At 46.0% G+C, this 25,752-nt stretch overlaps 1 non-coding gene across 1 annotated transcript; it reads left to right on the top strand.

The window, feature by feature from the left end:
* The first annotated feature begins 13,772 nt into the window (after positions 1-13,772).
* Positions 13,773-13,844, top strand: TRNAP-CGG (transfer RNA proline (anticodon CGG)). The gene has a single exon. It is a non-coding gene; the product is annotated as a tRNA-Pro (tRNA).
* The last annotated feature ends 11,908 nt before the right edge of the window (positions 13,845-25,752 follow it).

The following is a 25,752-nucleotide window of genomic DNA, read 5'->3' as shown; positions in this document are numbered from 1 at the left end:
AAGTTCAGCTACGCAAAAGGAAAAACGTGCAGCTGTGAGTTATTCTGATCTTCAAGGAACGCAATCCTTTCTCTGGACTCCAGACTTTGGGAGCGGAAGTTGAGGGATATTGTGGGTGATTGTGTGCATGGTGAACAAGATCTGCCAGGTCACAGATCTGAGCTTTAAATTCCAAATCATAGCTAGCGCCTGAGTGTCCTTACGGTGGAGCAGCGGCCGGCAGAAAGATCTTAAGGCTAATTAATACATCTAGTATTTCTCAAAAATCAGAAGACACCTCAATTCAACTTCATTTGCCTCACACCACTTCCTTAACATACCTCGAATAAGGACGCTCATCGACAATATTTGTTAAGATAAGCTCTTATTCGCAGCTTGTTCATATTTTGTCACACCCTAAACTTCCTAGTTAGTTAAGTGGAAAGGATTAGCATATCAGTAAAAGCAAGAAAAGGACTGATTAAAAAAGCGAACATAAACAAGGGCGTAAAAGATGAACTTATAGTGCTCAAGGAGCTGCATCCCCATGCCATAATAGGAAAAATTGAGGTTGTCACTGAAACATAGATACAAGCTTCAAAACATCGTCTGAACAACGGGAATAAGGCACTAATTCGCAAAATACATATATTTAACGAAACGTGAGAGCAACATTTCTTAGGCCTTCGAGGCAGATATACCAGGGCTATGACGTGGGAGATCACTTCAACATTTGATGGCACTAGGTAATGCAGATGTCCTGACTTCAGTTTTTTTTTTCTTAAAATGGGTGGTATTACTAAATATATTGTAAAGATTTCGGGGCATTGTAGCGCCAAAGGCGTTAGGGTTGCTTCCTAGTGAAATCTCTGCACACAAGAGAGCCCCAGAGGTGAACACAACAGGGAATTTTTTAAAAAAGTTACCTCTAAAAAACTGCAGTTCATTAAAAAGTAATAAGATTGCGCAACTTGAGAAAAATTTCCTCTGAATAGATAAAGCAGAATAAAAAAAAACAACGCATAATCTAAATGTGTTGATTAATTCCGTAGCCAATATCTATAAGAGATTTCGCCAAAAAGGTCTTCCTCGGAAGAGCATATTAAGGCCAGAAGAAATTGAAGATTGTTTATTGGAGTAAGTGGCAACTTTGAGGGCTCTTAATTATTCAGACGAAATGGTAATCAGTGCAAGAAGCTACTATGGCGTTGAATCACTGAGTTCCAAGCTTAAACATGAGCTTAGCCCGCTCTAATGATGGCCACCGCATCAAAGAAAAAAGAATACACTGAAGCTGAAGTGTACATTTGGAGGAAAGACTGCAGGTTCGCCGAAGGAGTTTAGGAGGCAAGGACCTCCAAGCTAGACTAAGACGAGAAAGTACATTCACAACATTCACAGCTCCAGAGTGTAGGCATGAAGTGAGCGAGCAATGAGACAATGTTACCTTGTCTTAGACCAAACAGTTGCCTTGGCGGATGAGTGATAAGTTCCCCTGCCAAGCAACCATAAGTCCGCCTCGTGCGGCATAAGCCCAATTTGTGGCCCTTTTTTTCGCTTTGTCTACACGACTCTGCCCACAGCGACGGGATTTGAAGGCGCAGGCTCCTTTCCCAAGCAATGTAGCCCTAGTAAGCCGAGCACCAGGCCGGGCCATAGCTTGTACCCATTTTGAGAAAACCGGTGGGTACCCGGCCGGCGGCGGGAGTCGAACCCACCACCTCCCGAAGCCGAGGCGGGCGCTCTGCCACAAGGCCACGGCAGCAATGAGACAATGTTTTATGTGCAACGATTGAAAAAAAAACGAATAGGTAAGAAGATACAGGACGAGATAGAAAAATATTGGGTGGAAGCTGCCATGCACATATGGCAGTTCGCCAGTGTAAAGAATGATAAAGTTTGAATACTAAGCGAAGTACGGTAATACTGCAATGTTTCCGGAGGAGTATAGAAAAGCTAGAAATAAAATCACGAAAACAAATACGGTGCTTGCATAGAAGGATATGGGCGAGGTTTATGTCATTTGGGAATGAAGAAAGGCTGCTGGCTACACTATCTACGAGGAAATAAAAAAATGAATATTTCTCGCGTGAAAAGAAAAAAAACAATAGCAGCAAATTTGAGAAGACGAGGAGGAAATGGAACGTGATGTGTGCACAAGATTGATAGGTGTGATAATTTCGTTAGTGGAAATAAAAAAAACACAAAAAAATTTGAGACAACTATAAGCCGAACGAGGGCGCTAGCTCCATGTTCACAACAAAAATATGCGAGATGCAACTGCAGAAAGAAAAGTAACAGAAACGTAAAGAGAAAGGCTTTGGGACGTTAAACCCCACAAAACAAACAAACAAACAAACAAACAAACAAACAAACAAACAAAGAGAAAGGTAAGGTAAGGTAATTTTCGCCCGCACAAACACATTTAAAAATAGTTACTTCCCTAGAACTGTATCCGAATGGAATGCATTACCTTTTCATATTTTTCTGTCCAGCAATTTTGTAGCAGAGTTGGAACGTTATCTCTTTATTTCATGAGTTTGGTTTGATTTGTGTTGCGATGCCTGTCTATATCTTCAATTCTGATTGATTGTCTGACTTATTATTATTATTATTTTCTCTAGGCATATGCTTGTCATTTCTTGTATTGCAAAAATGTTTGAATGTGCCCCTCCTGCTAGAACCATGCATGGTCCGCAGTATTTCAAATAAATAAAGTTATTTTTCCACAACTCCTCTGTTATTCACGCCCTGCTAACTTTTTTATAAGCAAAACATTTACTTTTCCACTATCGGTGCCGAGGCTGCTCGAGGTGGTTATGTGGAGGAACACGTGTTTCGGCTCTTCCGCTCCTTTATTACAAACGTGTGCTCTGTGACTTTACGGTGAGCGTCCTCAAGCCGCCTTTTTGGTGTATTACTAGAGAGCGTTCTCAGAATAATGCTTGGTAGAAGAGGTAGTACTGTAAGGCGCCTGTGAGCGATGTTTATGACGGAGAGTTTGACTCATTTTGTGGGACACAGATCAGAGCCGGAAAAACAGCATGTGAAGGCGTTATCATTCTTTGTTCCGCAAGTATGACATTGTTTGCTTTGATTGATATATACATCAGAGCGCTAGGAGTAAATCTAAAGACTGCTGCGGGGAATTAAAACAATTTTTTTTTGTCATGGCATTGAGAATGAGGTTCCTCGAGCAGTACTGGCAATTCATCGAACCTTCCTAGCCGCTTCTGGTTCTTGCCGATATTTTTTGCACATATGTCATCGCAGAATTAATGTTACAAATAGCTACAAAGACAGCTTTTATACTGTCCTTGAGGCTTCAGTCGTTTCCTTGACATATATTGGTCTAAATCCTAATTTCAAGAATGTCTCTCTGTGTCATTTCTTCATATAATGCGCATAGGTTTTGCTACAAGGTATCTGCAGTGTACAAAACGACACATAAAAATAAAAACCCAATATTTACCTCGTCTTAAAATTCCTAAAACCATGAGAACTGGTTGAAGCCTTTTATTATGGCAAATTAAAGAAAATATTCAAGTTGGCTTGATCAGTCCTGCCCTAGGGTTCTAATCTGAGCACCTGGTCTCTGTGTGCAACGTCTTCACTCTACCAGCTTGAATGAGAATCAGTTTTCCGTCATGATTATTGCTCGCAGAGGCGTCGAAGTCATCGTTGCAACATCCTTAAGGAATAAAATAACCATTCTAATAGCCTACCACTGATCAACACCACGAAATAAAGGAAAGAAATATCCCCTAGGCTCCTTCGTTTCACATTTTTCGCCGTGTTAATTGTTGGCTGTCAATGGATCTGCTCTCTTTTAGCTTACTGACTTCGCCTTTTGCCCCGCAGGTATTTTACTTCTTTACATTTCTTCGCGCCCCTCTTAGCTGTCTTTCCTGTCTCCTATTTTTCGTTCGCTTTTACCTGCACTGCCCATTTTCTGGTCCCCATTTCTACTCTCTAGATATTATGTGCTATCGGTCACACTGTTTTTTAGTGTTGCACACACGAGCTGCTGTTATTGTTTTTATTTTGTTCGCCTTTGTCGTGTGACCTTTTTTGACCCGTGCATGTAGCGATGTTCTTTGCTGGTGGCCGTCTATTTTTGGAACGTTTTAAAGCCTCTCTTGTCGACATCATTTAAAGTTACTTATTTTACGTTCTTTTGAGAAAAATAAAGAGTTCGTTAGTTCAGCAGCCATCCTGTCTTCTGAGTTCCCTCTGTCCACGTTTGTTAGCTGTGTGGTTTCGGTCAATCCATTTTAATGGTTCAGGTTGTTCGAACATGCACCGAAAGGTGAGTAAAATGTCGTCTCGCATCTTTGTTTAGTGAATCTAAATGCAGCCACCCTTCCCGGGATGGAGTGTGTGGCTTTATGCGCAATAGCAGAACGCCATAGCCAATTTGCCTTAGGGACAGATGACAGATGGAGCTTGACATTGCTATTGATCATACGTGCAGTTGTACTAACGAACAAAGCAAATATTTAGGGCAAATAATAATAAGAATTACTTGGAATATTTTACGGAAAGCGAAGACAGTATTGATGCTTATTCATTTCCTACGAGTCGCCGCGGTGGCTCAGTGGTTATAGCGTTCAGCTAATGACCCGCCAGATGCGGATTCGATCTCGGCAGCGGCGGTCGCATTTCGATGGAGGCAAAGTGCTAGAGGCTTTGTGTACTGTGCTATGTCAGTGCACGTTAAACAACCCCAGGTGGGCGAAGTTTCCGGAGTCCTTCACAACGGCGGCCCTCATAGCCTGAGTCGCTTTGGGATGTCAAACCCTCATAAACCAAACCTTTTCTTGAGCATACAAAAGATTTCAAGTACATTGTCTTTCGTACAAACGGCAGAAAAAATAGGGAAAGTGACAGCACAAAACTTTGGTGCAAGAAACTCAAAATTATTCAGAATTAACATAGCAGGCTGAGGATGAAATGTTAATTCAGGTCGGATTTATGCGAAGAAACCCGCTGATAACCTTCTGAAGAAGTACTGCGCAGTAGTAAAAAAAAAATGCTGACACGCAGAGAAACAGGCAGAGAACGGAGAGTAAGGGGGGATTAGTAATTTAAGCTGGGATCTGCAACAGCACCGGTGAAAATAAAAATAGAATATAATTCGAATCGTCACAAACAGGCGGGGAAGATTTAAAACTCATTAGTGCAGGTCCTTGCCCATATGCTAAACTGTCACGCCAAATAAGAGTTCGCAGAAGTAATTGCTCGTTAATGCAAGCTCTCGCTTCATAAATCCCGTCATAAAAGCCGTATAGTGACCGGACTTGAGATGAATAATCAAATGTACTGAAAGAACAATTCGCTTAAAATTACAATAAAGAAAGAGAAAATACTGTTTAGAATTTTTATCGCCCATGAATTTGCAGAGAGGGCCTTTTTAAAACGTGCCTATAAATGAAAGTGATGTTGCATTAGGTTTTATGGCGTATAAGCGAAAGATACTATCGTGCACCAAATACCTAAAAAGGGCGGAATCAAACACCTCCGTTTCCACGCTAGTTGCAATGTCGCAGTCATTAACGAATTCACACCAACTAGCCCAACTGTCTTCCATGATCATACTCCGTATCAAAGCCAGAAAAGATTGCTGCTAATATAGAAAAACCGTTTGCCTCTCTGCGTCTCTGCTTGTACGGTTTCCAAAAAACGAAGTTGAATTATTGAATTATTCAAGGAACTGATCCTCCGACTCGGCTAGAAGCTTAACCAGCGCGGCGGTATTTTCTGTGTGTTTTTTTAGCTTATTTTGCTCTATTTGTTTTTTCTTTTCTTGTTCCAGGAAAAAAAAAAACACGATGGGACTGTCAAAAGAGAAAACGAAAGGTGGAGAGTTTAACCGGCCTTAGCTCTCGATTTGCTACGCTGCGCTTTGGGAAGTGTACAAAAGGAGCTTTAACAGTCAAGATTTAGACAAAAAATATTCTGTTGATCATGCGCATAAACGGACGAGACCTGCTGACATAGCTTCAAAATTAAGAGAGTAAAATATTGCTCTTGTGTCTTTAGTAAAAAATATTTCCGGAGTATCTCTTAGAAATACGCTCTGATGTACTGACAGAATAATTTGAGCAGAAATCTGGGGCGCGCGTCGCCTTCGAGGTGCGGTTCATTAAACAATAATAAAAAAGCGACTCGCATCAAAACACACCAAGCAAGCATTGACAAGATCGGCGACCTGTGAGCCACTAAATCCCCTTCCCTTGTTTGCTATATATATATATATATATATATATATATATATATATTAATCTCCACACAAAAACACAAACGAAAAATAACCGTTTTTTCATCTTGTCATAAAGACTAGACGTCTATTGCGGAAAAAGTTAAATGAATATGACAAAGCCTCTGTTAGTACTCTGAAGTAATAGACAACAAAGAGCACTTGTCTTTCTTTGCGAGGATGATAAATTTTCGCTTATTGATCTCAGGGCTTCTTATTTATGTCGCGTCGTTTTCAGCGCTTGAATGGGTGTCACCCGTTCCTGACAGGCATGAATTTTTCAGCAGCACCTTTGAAAGTATTTGTGAAGCCGAAAAGCAGAGCGAAGCCGCTCAGTTCTCCAAAACTACTGCAGCCTGTCGCGTTGCCACGGATTGCACTTTTATACGATAGACAGCTGTCAAGGGTGGGTTGATGAATTCGATTTTGAGTGGATGCCTTTAGATACTTTACATGTTCAGTGCGCTATTTGCTGAAGGAATATGCAACGAGACTGAAGAATATATGGCACTTTGAATTGAATTTTTCACGCCTGGCACTCTCCTTTGTGACTTGTTTTAGGCAGTAGAGGGTTTAAGGCGTTTGAGATTACCACTAATTATATCATCAACTTTCTGTTTTGGGATAACAATAACGGATTGTTTCCGCAAATTCTGCAGTCTCGGTTACATGTCAAAAGTTTTTCAATCTACCTAATATATTACCATAGAAAGTTTTCCAATGGGAGTTTAAGGCTCATGCGATGGTCCACGTAATACTCGCATGCATGATCATATTGCGGAAGAAATGCTGCCATGCACTGGACCTTCATAACAAATGAGCCGTACGAAACATTGGTTATATTTTTATAATGATAAGATTTGGGATAAGCGCGCCGTTTCAACAGGTGAAAAACACTGGCTGCAGCATTGGCATTTCGTTCATCTTTTCGTTCCTCGCTCCTCGTGGTGAACAAAGCTTAGTGAATGACCTTTACGCCTTCTTAACTTGGTAAAAAAAATAGGAGCCTGTTTTTGACAAACGGTTAAAGAAACGCTTTGTCAGGGAAGCGCTATTTTTGCCGTACCTGAATAATTTCATCACTCTTGTGTGTACTTTAGTGCTGGCTTTTTTTATGGAAATGACTTGATCTTTAAGCTAAAAATATGCCTGGAAGAAGGTTTCGAGTAAAACGGCCTACTTAAACATGTTTTGTTTTGCCGAGTATTTATCTGCGTTTTACGGGCCTTTAATTACAATTCTGTAGCTGTCGAGAAAAAATGTGTACGAGCTCGAATGACGCATTTTTTTTTATTCGCAAAGTGCGCCATTAGGCGTAAATTCAGAAACGGGGAATGGAATGCGGGATATAGAAAAGTGAAAAGAAGGTGTGAAGTCCAGTGTGGGTGAGGTAGGTTTAGAGAATGCTGGTCCGGTGATTGTCCATTGTCTTGCCCTCATAATCACATTCGCGGTTCCAGCGCCAGCCCACCTCCCTAAGGAGCCATTTTATAACAGGCGCCGTTGCTGGGCACGCCCGCAACAAGTGTCGCACATCACAAATCTGTGGAGCAGGGGCACAGATAGGGTACCTGTCAGTTTCTGGCAGGTCTTTTTCACGCCACCGATGACGGACAGATGGGGTCAGAGGTGTCCCTGCTCGAAAGCAACGCACGGATACCTCCTCCTGCCGAGTACGACATGCCGGGAATAGATTGAAACAAACTGCCAGAAGTTGTGCGTGCGTTGTTGTACATGCAATATGTCATGAATCGTGACTGCTATTATGGCTCATACATACATAAAGAGCTGCCAGACACAGCATCAGGTCATCTCCATGCACCGATAAATACTACCAAATCTCCGCGGTGACACCACGGCGTCAACGCAAAATGGTATGATGAGCTCTTTGTGCTATAGCTTAAAATGAAATACGAACAGCCGCAGTTCTGGTATTGGTATTTTGCGACTTCTGTTGCGGTACCACTAGGCAATGCTTTTGCTTCGGCGTAGCGGGTCATGTAGTCGGTGGCCACGATGATCCACTTGTTTCCTGATGAAGAGGTCGGAAAGGGGCCGAGGAGGTCCATCCCTATTTGCTGAAAGGGCTTAGTTGGCGGTGGTATGGGGTTCAGGAGTCCGGCTGGTCTAGTCGGAGGCGTTTTGCGTCGCTGACACTCACGGCACGTTTTCACGTAATGGGAAACGTCGGTAGCTAGCCGTGGCCAATAGTACTTCTCCTGGATGCGGTGCAACGTGCGAGCAATCCCGAGATGTCCTGCAGTCGGCTCATCATGACATGCCTGCATAATTTCTTGCCTGAGATTTTTGGGCACGACAAGAAGATGCACTGTCCTGTTCGGCGCGAAGTTCTTCTTCAGGAGGACATTATTGTGAAGGACGAAGGACGACAGTTGCCGCTTGAACCCTCGGGGAGGCGATGCGGTATTGCCTTTCAGATAATCAACTAGGCTTTGGAAGTCGGATCCGAGTGCTGCTGCTGCGCGAAACTGCTGGCGCTTACCGGCCCTAAGAAAGCGTCGTCGTCTTCCTCTTCGGGTGCTGCGTCGACACGAGCTCGTGACAAGCAGTCTGCATCGGAATGCTTGCGGCCAGATTTGTAGACTACAGTTATGTCGAATTCTTGAAGACGCAGGCTCCAACGAGCAAGGCGGCCGGAGGGATCTTTCAAATTGGCCAGCCAGCACAGAGCATGGTGATCGCTCACAACCTTGAATGGTCGTCCGTATAGGTAGGGGCGAAATTTGGATGTGGCCCAAATAATGGCGAGACATTCTTTCTCTGTCGTCGAATAGTTGGCTTCGGCTCTCGACAGTGAACGGCTAGCGTACGCGATAACTTTCTCCTGTCTGCCATTTTTCTGAACGAGGACCGCTCCTAAGCCCACCCCGCTTGCATCGGTATGAACTTCGGTTTCGGCGTTTTCATCAAAGTGCCCGAGCACAGGAGGGGACTGTAAGCGGCGCTTCAGCTCGTTGAAAGCTTCTTCTTGTGGCCTTTCCCATTTAAAAGGCACGTCAGCCTTGGTAAGTTGAGTCAAAGGTTCAGCGATGCGCGAAAAGTTCTTGACGAATCGTCGGTAATAAGCGCACAATCCAAGAAATCTGCGTATAGCCTTCTTGTCATTAGGCTGTGGAAACTCTGCGATCGAAGCCGTCTTCTGGGGGTCTGGGCGAACTCCATCCTTGCTTACGACGTGACCAAGGAACAGCAGCTCCTCGTAGGCGAAGTGGCATTTCTCTGGTTTCAGTGTCAGGCCTGAAGACTTGATCGTTTCCAGCACTATCCGAAGCCTTCTGAGGTGGTCTTCAAAGCTTGAGGAGAAGACAACAACGTCATCTAAGTAGACTAGGCAAATCTGCCACTTCAAGCCTGCGAGCACCGTATCCATTACTCGCTGGAACGTCGCTGGGGCAGAGCAGAGGCCGAATGGCATCACCTTGAACTCGAAGAGTCCGTCTGGCGTGATGAACGCAGTCTTCTCGCGATCTCTTTCGTCGACTTCAATTTGCCAGTAGCCGCTCTTCAGGTCCATCGATGAGAAGTACTTAGCGTTGCACAGCCGGTCCAGTGTATCGTCGATGCGGGGGAGGGGGTAGACATCCTTCTTCGTAATGTTGTTCAGGCGGCGGTAATCGACGCAAAAGCGAAGGTTGCCGTCTTTCTTTTTCACTAGGACGACCGGTGCTGCCCAGGGGCTCCTCGATGGCTGTATGACGTCGTCACGAAGCATTTCCTCAACTTGCTTGCGGATAGCTTGGCGTTCTAGCGGCGATACGCGGTAGGGGCTCTGTCGCAGTGGTCGCGCGTGTTCGTCTGTGACAATGCGGTGCTTGGCAAGCCGGGTTCGTCGCACATTCGATGCTGATGAGAAGCAATCGGTGTACCTTTGAAGAAGACTGCGTATTTGGTCTTGTCTGCTCCGGGGTAATGCCGGGTTGATGTCGAACGTGGGTTGATGGCCTTGGTCAGATGGTTCTGCGGGTTGGTCGGGTAGGGCAAATACGTCTCTGATGTCTGCCAGCTCGTCGAGGAAAGCGATTGTCGTACCTTTGTTTAGATGCCGGTATTCTTCCGTGAAGTTGGTTAGCAACACCTGGGCTTGGCCATTTCGGATTTCGGCGACTCCCCTCGCGACGCCCAATCCTCGATCCAGGAGTAACTGTGTGTTCCCCTCGATAACGCCTTCGGCATTTTCGATGTCTCCAGTACCTATGCCGACGAGAACACTTGATCGGGGCGGCACGCTCAATGCTTCATCGAGGACGTTTAAGAAAACGTGATGAGTCACGCCCGTCGCAACAGGTATGGCTTTTTCCGTGGAAAGCTTGATCGACTTAGATCGAAGGTCGATGATCGCCCGATGTTCGTTCAGGAAGTCCATTCCCAAAATCACGTCTCTCGAGCATTGCTGTAGGATCAGGAAGGTTGTCGCATAGGTTCTCCCATTTACAGCAACTCTCGCGGTGCAGCGTCCTGACGGCGTAATCAGGTTGCCACCTGCGGTGCGGATCAGCGGGCCATCCCAGGTTGTTGTTACCTTTCTGAGTCGGACAGCGAGTGGGCCACTCATGACAGAGTAGTCAGCTCCCGTGTCCACCAAGGCAGTAACCGCGTGACCGTCGACCGTAACTTCAAGGTCACTTGTTCGCGTTCTCGTATTGTACGTTGTCTTCGGTGTCCGATCTCGGCTTCGTCGAGTAGTGAGGCTGCGGTGGGCGTATAGCGACGTTACTTCACTGGGCAGCGGTAAAAGCTTCAAGTCTGGCCGCGTCGTCGTCGTCGGTGTCGTCGTCGTCGGTGTCGTCGTCCTCGGTGTCGTCGTCGTCGGTGTTGTCGTCGTAGTTGAGGCATGGTCTTGAGTACTCGTCGATGGAGGATCTTTGTCATTGCGCTTAGAAGCAACCTCACCTCCAGAGGCTGCTTTATTTAGTTTAACCTTCGGGGGCTGGGGGAGCGTCCACGCACGGCGTAATCTCGGCTAGGGGATACAAAGCGCGGGGACGATGGCGACGGGGAACGTGATAGGCGGCTCGGCGATGAGTATTCTTCCCGACGTAAAAACTCCTCGATTTCGGCTGGTCGCTGGCCGGGTCGGGGTCGTGGAGCGTCGTAAGAGAACCCTCGGATGCCCAGTCTTCTGTATGGGCAGTACCGGAGGACGTGACCGGCTTCGCCACAGTGGAAGCATAGTGGGCGGCGCTGGTCGGGAGTTCTCCACTCGTCCCATTTCCTCGGCTGCGCGCGTCGCTCGTAGGACGGGCGGGTTGGGGCGAGTGGGCGGCGGTCCAACGCAGCTGGCTGAGGGCGATAGGGGCTTGGGTCCCGTCGTCGAGGTGCAGGACGGCGCACAGCTGCGGCGTAAGTCATGGCTGGGGGCTGCAGAAGCTGCGTGGGTGTCGGCGTCACACCCAAGGTCTGTTGAACCTCGTCCCGGATTACGTCAGTAAGTGATGTAACCTGCGGCTGCGTTCCATTTGGAAGCAATCGTCGGAGCTCTTCTCGTACAACTTGGCGTATAACCTCCCGCAGGTTATCGTTGTTAGCGGCGTCCAGGCAGTTTGCTGAAAAAACGCGCTGCTGGCGCTCATATTGGCGGGCTCGGGCGTCAAGAGTATTTTCCATCGTGGAGGCCTCTTCTATGAATTCCGCCACGGTTTTCGGTGGGTTCCGTACGAGGCCGGCAAAGAGTTGTTCTTTAACTCCTCGCATAAGCAGCTTGACCTTTTCTTCTTCCTTCATGTTCGAGTTGGCACGCCGGAAGAGACGCTTCATCTCCTCAGTGTACACTGCAACGGTCTCGTTTGGGTGTTGTATGCGAGACTGTAGCAGCTGCTGGGCTCTCTCCTTTCTCACGACGTTTGTGAAAGTCTTGAGAAGCTGCTCTTTGAAGGTTTCCCAATTCGCGAGGCTGGCTTCCTCATTCTCAAACCAGACTCTTGCTGGTCCCTCCAGGGCAAAGAAGACGTACCTAAGTTTCGTGGCATCGTCCCAGCTGTTGAAGATAGCCACACGGTCGAACTGCTCCAGCCATTCTTCGGGGTCGGCGCCAGGCGAAGCGTCGAAGGTTGGTGGCACCCGAGGCTGGTGAAGAATGATTGGAGTCGTCGTCTGGGGCAAGCTCATGGTAGACGTTGCGGCTGGCTTCCGCTTCCGGGTAGGGTCCGGGAGATTCCCGAACTCTGGTGCGTCCCCTTGAAGGCGTCGGCTAGCGCGGTGGACTGGACTCAGGTCCTGCGGTTGATGACTCAGAGGGCTGGCGTCACGGCTTGTAGGGGGTGTCCGGAACATGGGAGGCTACACAGCACCTCCACCAGATGTCACGTTGTAGTGACGGCAGTCCAGTGGTCAGGAAGACACCAGCCAGTCTTGGAAACGAAGCTCTTTATTTGGGCTGACTTGCGCCCGCAAAATAACTGAATCACTCGGCGGCGGCGTAAGCAACAAACGTGCTCGTCGGTCGTCGAACTACGAATGCCCGCTGCTCGTGGCATCGTTCAATTTAAAGCCGGCTAGGAAACTTCGAGATAACAGGTCGAGATCATCTAGAGTAATCTAGAAACACGTAGGCGAAGCTGTTCATGGCTGTGAACAATCGAGATTAGTCCGGTCGCTTCTCGCGTCAGGAACAAAAATGATAACAGCCCTTTCCTGCAGCCTTGAGCGTGAACGAACAAACACTACAATGATACGTGGCAATATATTGGTTCATACTAACCCGGCCTATTATTTCCACCTCAAATAACCAATTAATTCTCGATAATAAACCTAAATGCATTTTTTAGGGTGCGCTTGCATCCAAAATTTTGGCGGTCTACTGGAATTTTTGAAGGGTGGGCTGAATGACAATTTTTCGGTCACTCATATTTTCAAATTTGTCAGTGCCTTTTGGTTGGTTCGTTGGTGTTCAGGTGGTATTGAAGACGTCTTGACCCTCTCAATTGCATTAATGTATCGCGGGAGTCATATACCACTAGCAGCACTGTGGTGCCGCGGACAAGCGATGCGTTTGTTGCCGGGCAGGAGGCTATTTGAAATACAGCCACCGGTGATGCTTGCGACACCCAGGTTGCCCTTCACGAGCTCCCGTAAGGCTCACGCGCGTCTCCACGGTGGGAAGGTGGAAAGTTCTTTGAATTTGGCAATGGTGGGCGGTTTGGCAACAATCCGGTGGAAAGTTTGTGTTGACGTCACAAGATCACGCCACGTCTCTTGACCAATCAGAAAATTTGAAAAGCCGGGAACTTTTGTGAGATGACAACCTAAATGCTCTTGCATTAAAAAACAAGCACCCTCCTTTTTATACGAGCCATTCACCGCTTGGGCATCGGACTTCAAGAAAGTGAGATAAGTGCAATGAAGGAATTGAATGTGCGCCGGAAGCGTATCAGCGCAGAAAAGGCAGCCTTCCACAGAGCAATTCAAATGCACTGGAGCATTTTGCGAAAATTCAATACTTCATAGATAATAAGTAAAGGCTCACGAGAAAGCAAGTTTAATAACTAAAGGCGCTGGGGACATTCCCCAGTGGTCCGGCTCAGTGGTCTAGGTGTATGATTCTCGCTTCGGGTGCGAGAGGTCCCGGGTTCAAATCCCGGCTGAGCCCGGAAAATTTTTTTCCTCTTTACAATCAGACACAGCGCTAGGTGGTACCTACGGCATAGTTTTAATGTGTGAGTATTTGCTGTTTCACGTAGGCATCGAAATTCCGAACGCATTCCGCGCTTGTATTAAGCACTATATCTTCATCGTCTCTAAAAAGACTAACTTTATTGATCCGCTAATAGAAAATGCATGTGCCAACCACTCCCCGAACTATTACGTCTCGCATATTGCTGTCTGAGGCGCATGACCTGTGAATTTTTTTTCTAACGATTGTGCTTCGTCAAGAAGTTTGTTATTCGGCACCTTGTAAAGGCCGCTGGGTAGTTCCTGCTTAGTTTGAAAGAGCACCAACTGATCCCAAGTCTCAGAGATTTTAATACACGGGAAGACCGCTCTTTCGTATGCCATGTGGCTGTATGCAGTTTTACGCGCCTGTCTTTTGATCTAGTATCGTGCACCAACTAATGCCGCTACATGCTTTAACTTCTAATCAGAAAAGAACCTTCACTGAAATGAACGCTAGCTATCACTCTACGAATTGATCTATTTAAAAGTGAAATATAACCTCAAAGCAGTGTTCAAGCCAAAAGAAAAATAATGACCCTAGGCCCCCTTTCCCATAGGCTATAGACTCATAACTTTTCTTGCAGCTTATTAGGCTTACCTACAACTGCGATGGTGTTGCAGACGTTCGCTGGTATTAATTTACTCCCAAGCAACAGTCTGGTTCACAGCAAAGTTGAGAGCGAGTGGCAGAACCTAGGAGAGCTTTACTTTGTTTCCTTTCAGGCGCAAATTTCATTTCTACCAATAATTTATGGGGTAAATGAGTGGTGCTTAAATTACGTAACACGAGGCGTGTCCATAAAATAACGATGCGCAGAGCAGCAAGGCTGTGCAATTATTTTTTGGAGAAAGCTTTTCGTCCCAAGTAATCATAACAAATAAACCATTCAGTCTTCAACGCATTTGCTTATTGCAGTAACCAGCTTTCGGATGTCGGTCTTATAGAACTCTCCCCCTGCCAAGTAAACAACATTTCAGCTTGTTGTGCTGGCTGGTTGTTGCCGGTGGACCGTTACTAAGCGAGATGATTTTTGACAAGACAAAAGCTAAAGTGATATCGCCCGCCAGCTGAGGCCTAGACGGTCGTTAACAGAGCCCGCGACTTAACTTATGGGGTGCATCTGGCTGTTAGTACCGCGGTGCAGGCCACGGCCTGTGCTACTTGGCTTCGGCAGCATAGGTGACATAGAGCAGTGGCACCACCGCAGCCGGGGATTAACCAGTGACGTGTGGAGGAGATGAAACATTTGAGCCTACCTGTCGACTTAGGTCCGAAAGGAATGACTTGGTGTATGCAAACCATACGAAGCTGTCCGCAGCACACAGCTTTTAATCCTTGCAGGTTTTTTCGGACCAGCGGTTTTCCCGTCCAAGAACTTAAGCCCCTGAATGCAACAAAAGCCTTTTGTCGGGCAGCAGCGCTTGGATATTCGCTAATGTCGCCTGTGGGACATTATCCTCCTAGAATGTCCATACCTCACATCAACCAAATAAAGCGGTGTTAGAGCCCGGTTTCTCTACCTAAAATAATGCCATAGTGAGATCACTGGCTGATATACAAGCCAAGCGCTTTTTTTGGTTTGTTTTGCCTTGTCAGAATCCATGTTGTTTGTTCAGATTTGTCGTGACCTCAGAATGAAGGAAGGCAAAAAGTCGAGCTACTGGCTGATATTCTTTACCTTTCCCAGCTGTATAAGACGATATTCACAAGGAGCTAAGTGCGAAGCTGATATGTTCTTCCGTTCATTTCAAAACAGCGATGTAGGAGCTGCACCATAGTGGACAACCGCAAATATACGTTTCCTCCTCTTGAATGTATTAAACCTACTAAGCCAAGAGTATGGCCGAGCAGATTTTGTGAAGAGCATGCGTTGTCGGAAGAGTACAGCTTCAGAACGTGCTAGGTGTTGGGGTGAAAGGCTTTTCGCCGATATGTTGCCGAATCAATGCTTTTGCAAAACATAAGAACGAGGCATGCAAGAAACAGCCCGCTTCTTTTAATCGAAAAGGGAATTTGTTTTCGCTACCGTGGCGGAAGGTGACGACGAAATATTTTTAGAAAGCGCTTATGCGACCTGTGTTAGGACTGGTAAGAGAGAAGATGATTTATGGTTGTTTTTAAATCTGTAAAAGTTGTAGAAGGAGTTTTGATATTCTGCAAAAGGGTTCTCCTTTCGATGGACGTAAAAATAGATGGGTGTCAACATCAAAGACATAATAATTACAGGCAGAAAACGGGGACTTTTTGCAATCATTTCTCTCTTTGCGGTGTCCTACCAGTTAGAAGCGACCGTTGCGTTGGCTCAGGGGCTTTTGTATTGTCCTATTCAGAATGAGGTTACGTACTCGAATAGGGCGGTAAAAGTTGCGTCTTCGTTTTTTTGCTCTCCTCTTCATCCCACATTTTCGCGTCATTACTTTTCGATTTTATTAATCGCAAATTATCCGCAACAGCATGACTAATGGTGTGTTCCTCGCTTTTCGCACGTTTGCATGTTGGCACTGGGGGGAAATGGCCCCCCAGAAACTGCATGTGTATTAGGACAGACGCCATAACAAAGTGCGAAGGAAATATTTTCGGCACACAGGGTACTTTACACTTCACTGACATCTCTGAGCACCAGGTAATTCTGGCACTGCTCCTGCGTTGGGCAGCTGCCTAAGCGGCGAAATTGTCATCTAGCGGTCTTTGGGTAAGCATGTGAACCAACATTGGCATAAGTCATTGGGACGGGTGTGTTTTTGCAATAGTTTGATAACCAAAATTGCACGAAAAATGAACAATGTAAAACATATCCACGTTGTTTCTTTGCTGTCCACAACTTCGTAAACTTATAAATTCTATATACTGAAAAAAAAAAGAATAAAGCATCATTGATTTACTATCTTTTTGCAGCAGTACACGCCAGCTAGGAAGTGCATGTGGTATTGAGAAATGTTTTGTTCCAACTTGATACGAGGTGCGCCTTTAATCTTTGCGTTAAACCTACAAATTATTTGTACTGGCGCATCGTGACATTTTTTAGGGTAGCCCGCGCGTCATATACTGAGGTTTTCAGCCTTCTGTTATGTGTTTGTTGTACAAGATTTCTTTTAAGCACAGTGGTCTTTGTTTCATGAAATATGTCGAGAAGCTGAAAGTGTTGGCACAAAAAGTCCTGGATTGAGATATTTCGGACATGTAGATACAAGGTTGTAGCTTGTAGGGCATCCAGAAAATAAATAGGGGAGAGTAAAAAAATCACCCTTTCGTGAGTTTAATTTCTCTGTTCCCTTAGTTTCCATACCCGCCGTTTTCACGTTCGTACAGTGAAAGGACTGCTTTCATCATTGTCTAAAGCCTTTTACTGGTTTGTGCACTTGAACAACAAGCAAAAGTTATCTTCTCCCGAAGAAATCCGAATACAGGTTGCAGGCGCGTCTTCTAAGAATTTGTGGTTGCGATCCCTCTTACCCAATGCGAAAGAAAATTCTGTTTATTCAACTTTCGAAGAAATGCAGCTGGCTATTCTTTGTGTTGACGTAAGAGTGTCGGCGCAAATGCTTTTGCTCCGAGAAAAAAGCGCGTTCTGACACTGTCACATTTCCACAACGGGTATTTTTTCCATAGATTGTTCACACATACCCTCAGATTCAATTTATTCAAAAAGAGACAGCATATATTTTTCACAATCCTCCAGGTGACAGCTCCTGCTTCGTTATTTCAGTGTGAACGGAAAAACAAATTGGCCTAGAACTCTCCTTCTCTTGCGCATCGGGCCATGTAGGTGGAAAACTAAACAAGCCAGAGAAGAAGGTCTATTTCCCACATTTCGCCTTTGCCAGGTCACGATAAGGCAGAGAAAATAACATCGTAACATCGGTTTCCCTGAGAAAACCCTGGCGTCTACATAAGCTGCGGGTAGCAATATGACAGCATTTGCTGCAGGGCTCGGCTTTGTTTCGGTTAAGTCGGAGAAATGCTTCCAACACAAAACATCCCGCCAGAGGCATTACCGGATATCCAAGCGTCTCTTCCTGACAAAAGGCTCTTGTTACAGGGAAACGGCTTATGTCCAGGAATGTGAAAACTGCAGCAGCAAAACTCTGCGAGAGGATTGCGAGATGCAAATGAGCTGCAAAAGGCAAGCTGCGCAACATGCGAGCTCGGTACGGTTTGCATTCAGGTTATATTCTTTCCTGAACTCGGTGCTGGATGTACACCAAGCATTCCATTACCCTTATACGTCACAGGCTATTCCCCAAGCCCCTACGACGCTGGAGGGCTAGGCTACAACCCTCTACCGTCTCGGCCTCTGGCTGCTGTAATCTTACAAGGGCTATGCAACAGCAAAGAGAATGGTCTTGAATCTTCATTCTTGATGCGATAGGAGGTACATGCCAAAATGAATCCAAGTGTGGCCACAACCCACGATATACTGATACCATCTCAAGAAACGCGAGCACAGGCAACTACAGGAATGAAAATATAGTGCCTCGAATCTTTGTAGAGTTTTTTTGTTCTCTTTTCAAAGGCGGATCTTCTGGACCCCTCAGGCCACCTCGGTCGATGGAGCCTGCGCCTCCAGGAGTTTGATGCCACCGTCGTTCACAAGCCCGGACGCAAGCACTCTGACAACGACTGCCTGTCACAGGCCCATGCAGATGTACCACCGCCGGGCGACGATGAGCCCACCAGCTCCATTTCTTTTGCACAGCAGCAACCCTCGGACCCCGACCTAAAACGCCTCATCGAGTACATGGTAGGCAATATTTCTTCACCCCCCGCCTCATTCAAGCGATGATTATTTTCCTTCTGTGTACAGAATGATATCCTCGTGAAGAAGAATTTCGCAGCGAACAAAACCGCCTACCTCCATCTGGTACCTGCAAGGCTCGACGAAGAAGTTCTACAGGTTTCACATGACGAGCTGAAAGCTGGACATCTCGGGTTTTCTCGCACCCTCGGCCGCATTGAAGACAAGTGCTAGAGGCCCCGACTTTCCGCCGATGTTGAACAAAACCGGCCGAGGCTGTCAGCGACGAAAGACCTTTCCCACATGACCAGCAGGATTCCTTAACCCTATTGAACCACCTCAAGGCCATTTCAGTAAATCGCCAAAGACATGCTTGGCTTTTTCCCGAAGTCAAAGTGGAAATATGTGGTTCAGAATGGCGAGCGACTACCTGACCCGCTACGCTGAGGCAAAAGCCTTACTGAACGGAGCAGCAGCAAAAGTCGCCAACTTTTTTTGTGTGTGTGGAGTGTATTCTTCTGCGCCATGGCGCCCCCGACGTGCTCAACCTGGACAGAGGAACAGCGTTCACGGCGGAATGGACGAAAGCCATTTTGAGCAACAGCCAAGTAAGCCACCGGAGAACAAGTGCTTACCATCCGCAGGTCAACGGACTGACGGGGCGCCTGAACGGAGCGCCTGACATGGTCGTTATGCATGTGGATGCAGAACACAAGACGTGGGACGTCATCCTGCCTTACGTCGTCTTCGCCTAAAACACCGCAGAGCAGGAGACCAAACAGATGACGCCTTTTAGGCTCGTCCATGGCAGGGAGGCCATGACCACTCTTGACGCCATGACGCCCTACGTTACCGAAGAAAACACCGGCGTCGCCGCCTGCCTTTAGTGCGCAGAAGATTGGTTTGGTTTATTGGGGTTTAACGTCCCAAAGTGACTGAGGCTATGAGAGACGCCGTAGTGAAGGGCTCCGGAAATTTCGACCACCTGGGGTTCTTTAACGTGCACCGACATCGTACAGTACACGGGCCTCTAGAATTTTGCCTCCATCGAAATTCGGCCGCCACTGCCAGGATCGAACCCGCGTCTTTCGGGCCAGCAGCCGAGAGCCGTAACCACTCAGCCACCGCGGCGGGGAGAGCAGAAATTAGTGTGGTGGGTGGGGGGGGTTGCGATAACAATGCCGAGCCAGCTGCTAGTCTACTGCCAGGAGAAGCCTTTCTTATTACTGCCATAATGGTTAGGCTGCACGGACACTTTGAATAAGTGTTCCACAAAAGAAGTCATTGTTAGTAGGAGAGATCTGTGTCCAAAGCATGCACTTTGCCTATTTTCATAAAAACAAAGAGTGGTATTAACTGTGATAAAAGCACGCACTGTCCGCCGCTCATCGTGCACAGAAATCACTTTTTTTTTAAATCTAGACGCCAGACATATCCCACGCTAAAAAAATAAGGAGCGTAGTAGAAAACATTTCGCAGTGAAGCAGAATGGATAGATGTGTGTTTAGTGGAGCTTTTATGCCTACTTGCGTAGGACCATTCTGACATAGGGGCAGAACATAGAGGTGCACCTTCTATGTCCATTCCATTCAAGTGAGAGGCACATGCTGGGTTAAAGGTGATCCCTCTGAAGGAACCCTACATTGTTCTATATGTCGTTTTTACCAGAAAAATAAAACAGTGTAGTAGTCGATTTAGCCAAATGAGGCATGAAACACAGAACGGGCCATTTATACCGAAGTCTTCGTGGGTACTTCATGCACCATTGAACACCGCTTTCGATGGATGAGCGTTCCCATTCTCTGAATTTATTTCTGCAATTTTTTTCTTACAATCCTGCTTTTCCTGAAACTTGCAAGCGATAATAAAATTCAAGCATTTTCTTTCACCGCAAAAAGAAAAAAATATAGCACCACGCCAGCCCTTGAAGACCAGCGGAAGAGCTGCATCCAGGCTTACGTGCCTTATGACGTAATATTCATCGTTGCAGTGTTGCAGCTTGCCCATAACTTGTTTTTTTTTTCTAGCTTGATTTAAGATTTTTGTCTCCATATTCGTCACTTCTTGCTGTATTGCTAAATTTATTTTGAAGCACCGCTTCTCTGCTAACATTGCAGAGAAGACCTTCAGAGGTATTTGTAAAAATGATTTAATAAGCAAATGATGTCCCATTTCAAGTACGCTTAAACGAAGCAGTTACCAACTACTTAAGACCCACCTTGTCATTCTTCAACAGAGCTATGCACTTCTCGTCAGCCCACTTCATTGCGATGCATCACAACCACTGGCGGAGCTAGCAGAGTAGGGACATTGAAATTATGCACAGTCAAAGGTGAAAGTGTTCAAATTGCACTTTCCGGTCAGGGAAAAACATTATGCCGGCTCAAAGTATCTATATGGGCAACGCAGGAAGCTTTCTTATCCGGCTAACTGGATTTCTAGACCGTACAACGCTCTCTACTTCTACAGAATTTTTCCACTCTGTCAGTTGTTTCCTTACGCTCGCGTTCTGCATAATAATTCAAACTTGTTCTCTTTTTGATACGCTACTGCAGAACGTATTATGCGGTGTTATGGGTGTCAAATGCTGCTTCCTAGGATTTGCGGCGTTTTTACGAACTTTAATGGTGAAGGAAAACTTACGAGTGCATACTGCAGGGCACTTTTATTTCTCTCTCTTTTTAAAGCCTTTTCTGACATATGTCAAGCTTTATAATTGCTGTTGCTGCTTTCAGAAATTTATATTTGCATGTTAAAGTGTACTTCATTGAGGTTTTCTTACTTGTTATTTTATTTATTTTTGTAATTTTCCATGCCAAGCGCAGCTTTTTTTTACAAATAGCCAAATGAATAACTTAGGTCCAGATTCCCTTCGTGTCAAGCTCAGACAGCGCATTGGTTTCGCAAGTATTACTGAGCCTTCGTCTAAAAACATTTCCGACGATTACGCTACTCCCCAATGACAGATTTGAGCGCAGCTAATCAGTTGTTTTAGCTTTTCGATAGATTGATGAAAAGAATTCGAGCAAGACATGTATGCATAATTACAGACAACTTGTTATTTTTCGCACACATTCCTTGTTCAAGAAACACTCCACTAGCAGTTCTTCATTGTCATGAATATCCGGTGCTCCGATTGCCACCGCACAGGGGTGGCATTAAAGGAGGAGCGAAGAGAGCAATTAAGTTATCGGGAGTTCGCGGGAGGCAGCGCGTGGAGATTCTCTGTATTTAACGTGTTCAGTGAGTCGTGGGTCACAGGCGGGTCACGTCGTGTACTTCTCCTGTGCGACACAAATACTGAGTGGCGCTATGTGGCCGTGCGGCCCTTCAGATTTTTCAAAAAGCCTACAAAAACAAACATGCCAGGTGCCTATAGCCAACGGGTGTCAGTTCCAATAAGTTGACTTCGCCGGAGGTACACTGGTGAGAAAAGCCACACCCCAGGAATCTAATGTTGATGCGCTGGAGGGCCATGACACACAGCGATTAGGGCCCGGAAAAATCACTGCCGCAGTGAATGTGTTAGTCTATGGGGCACGTTAGAGCCAAAGACGGCGCTTCTGCGATAAAGCATGGAAAAACAGTTCAGGGTAGACATAAAATTCCCCAAATTCATAAGAAAGGACAAGAAATATAAGAAGATGGGACGTCTCTGCTTCATTCGAAATGCTAATTCTCATCGAACTCTAATCCTCCAGTGCATAATGAGACAAAATAGAGAGAACAGTTTTATATAGTTCTTTTAAAACTCCTTTTGCTAAGCCTGTCACACAGCGTCCCAGAGAGAATGATCAAAAAGGATCTCACACATGGTTGGTTAAGAACATTAAATTCCTGCCTGCTAACCACAAAGGTTCAGCCGGGAGCGCAAACACCGAGTGTGCAAAGAAAAAAATGCGCCAAAGCCATTTGGTTTTTTCAATGAGAACAATCAGTTTATTGTAAACACACCATAGAATTTATATGGAGTCCACGTAATCTCGGTAAAAGGGTAATGAAATCAAGCTTGTGAAGCCCAATCTATGGTGAGCAAATGAACTTCAAAGTGGTTCATTCTTTTCGCGCAATAGATAAGAAGTTCCACATCAAGATCAAACTTCAAATAAAGTTTTAGCAGTAGGAGGTCCTTGGCCGGGATTACTTTGATGACGGTACCCGTCAAAAGCAGCGTAGCTGTAGTGCGCAAGGGCAGAAAGCGGTTAGGCATCACGGATCAACAGTCCACTCGTTGAAAGCCTAGGGGGCCAAAAGTGGTGCCGGAAAGCAATCAGCCGCTCATGGTGCTGGCGCAGGGCGGATCTCACTACCCAATAAACGTGTGCCGCGCACTGGATGTGGGGAGTTGTGAAGACGGAAGCGTCATCCACTGACGTGACTCTGAAGTGGTGGAAGCGCCTCTGAATAGATCTGCTAGCTGGGCAACGAACCATGTTGTTGTTATTCTGTTTACTTGCAACGTAGCTCCTTTCTGTGCCTGGTGAACAAAATTATGTGCTGAAAATCGGGACGAAAAGGAGCCCTGGGGGAACGTAGAAGCTAGCTAAGGGGGTGTCACTGTTTACGGCCCCACTGCGGATAAAGGAGATGCTCTCGTTTGGTGAGCCTGATTGCAAAGAAATTTGACTCGGCCTAATTGCCACCAGAGATTCTCGATAAAATATTAAACGTTTCGGCTTCCCCACGGATGTCTTCTTCACTGAACAGAAAGCTTGAAGCATGAAGATTAAGTGCGTCGCTTTAATAGGCCCCGGTATCTTGAGTTCCTGGGTGCACATGGAAGATTACCGTTGTCGGTAGTTAGGTTTTTTTCCCTTGTCTGAATTCTGAGGGACTCTAGAAATCTGCGCAACCGCGAATTCTTTTCTCTTCCGATAATAGTTGCTTCTTCCCGGGCGATCTTATGTGTCGCGGCTTCTACTGTTCCACAAGCTCCTTGAATGCAGTCGTATTTATATCTAGTTCTTGAGATTCCTCAGTTGTCTTTCGAAGTTCCCAGCGTTTTCTCTGTGCAACAATACGGCAGAAATTTTTATAGAGGACGCCAGAAAACTTGTTATTTAGCCAGTACTTAGCATACTGGAAGTCATGCCCCTGCTTGCACGCTGCAACGTGAGCGACATGCACGTTCTAATTGTGCAAAGCAGGCTCTAAATACTAGCTTGCCCCAAGTACATAGCGCATGGAGGCTCGGGCTCGGCGACGAGGACCAACCGGTTCTGAAGGGAGTGATGAGCATCGTAGAACAGAATCTACGAAGTGCTTAGGATAGCCGCACTTGTTGAGCTCTCTTCGCACTTGGCGTAAGTCCGAAGCGTGATCTTCAGGCCTGGAGATTTTTTTAGCACGTCGGACAGGATAAGCAGTGTCAGAACGCTACTGGCCTGCTCTATAAACAGAACTAAAAGGATGGTACCGACTTTTCTAGGTGTGCTTTCTGAATAAGACCTTTCAACGAAAGGCGGTCGCCACGTCGCTTTATCAAGACCTCCTAAAAAGACGACGTCCAACAGCCTCCTCCTCGACAGTGAACGGAATGTAAACTTCTCGGTTGTTCAAGTGGTCCGTGGAAGCAGCTAAGGAGTTTTTTTTATGCAGAAGCAGTCTTCAATGTATCGCAACAAAAAAAAAAAATTGGGGCACTGCTCGAACAAAGCCTGTGCGCGATCTTCTAATGCTGCAGGACCATGCACTGTGTGATGTCATTGCACGTTAATGAATCGCAGGTTGTAAAAATTATTCGAGGCTTTACACTACGGCATCCCTCATTGCCTAAGTCGTCTTGGGACGTTAAGCGTAAAGAACAAACTTTTTAAGCTGCGGAGAAGAACTTCATTATTGCGGCTTTGAGAAGCAGTGCATGAGCCGGGTAAGAATAGCTTTGTGACCGCAACCCAAACATTACGCTCAATTTTCAGACTTATACTACAATAGTTCTGTCTGAAACCCTAAACGTGCCAAATAAAAGGTGCATTTGTTCAGAGCTTCCGTTCTCTTCTAAAGAATTGAGGAAATAAGCAAGATCGATAGCCTAGATCATCGATATGGCGCTGATCCTACGACCATTAAAACTTGGGTTAGAAGAAGTGTACAAGTCCTCGCAAACCGCATCAATGGTGAACAAATGATTGCAGTGCAGCATGTTGAAAGGAAAGACAGTCCGCGTTCGACTGCCAACGCAAGATTTGGCGAATAAAGTACGTGACTTGAATCATCCGCATAGAAGGGCATTGCACCTTATAAAGCAAACAGAAAGCAGTGCGAACGAAAGGAGGGGGGTTGCCGCGAGGAAATTGTAGTTACGAACCCTTCAAACTTACTCTAATGCCATGGGTTAGAAAAGCTTCTGGCGTTTTTTCGGAGAGACCAGACAAAACGGCTTGATAGCTGTGTGTAGGTATTGGTATGTAGTTCCGATCTTTTTTTATACATCACCATTTTAGAGACGTCTTTAATCTTCTTAGGCTCCTTCTCGGAGCACGCATGTGCTCTTCGTGCGTCTGTGATGCAAAGGTGCATATTTTTTCTTCATACCAAAATAGGGCACAAATGAAAGATTAGTATCTGGCTCGCGTTCCACCGCCAGCTGAGCTATGTTTTCAATCGTATTTTTTTACGTATGCTGCACAGTAAATATCACGGCCTACATGTTGTGCGGCATGTGAAGGTAATGTTTTTTGAGAACCATGCCCGATGTTTCGTTGCAAATATTTGCCGGTTGAAATAGTTAGGCATCAGCGGCCAGGAAATGAGTCAGCGCGGTATTCTTTGCCGCAACGCGATGCCGAAAAAAAGACCGGAAATGACTCCATGAGGCACTTCAGCAAGGACATCTTTGGATCAGTCATGAGAAGGTGAGTGTTCCAGAACCATTCAGCAAGATGCCGTGGTGGCTAAGTGGTTAGGGAACTCGGCTGCTGACTCGAAATACTCGGGTTCGATCCCGACTACGGCGGTCGAATTCCGATGGAGGCGGAATTCTAGAGGACCGTGCACTGTGGAATGTCAATGCACGCTAAAGAACCCCAGGTGGTCGAAATTTCCGCTGCCCTTCACTAAGACATTCCTCGTAGCTTGAGTCACTTTGCGACGTAGAACACCAATAAA

Source organism: Amblyomma mixtum, chromosome 1, assembly GCF_055824585.1.
Source record: "Amblyomma mixtum isolate Tamu chromosome 1, ASM5582458v1, whole genome shotgun sequence".
Classification (NCBI taxonomy): domain Eukaryota; kingdom Metazoa; phylum Arthropoda; class Arachnida; order Ixodida; family Ixodidae; genus Amblyomma; species Amblyomma mixtum.
Note: the sequence above shows the minus strand (reverse complement) of the source record. Positions and strands in the feature narration are given on the sequence as shown.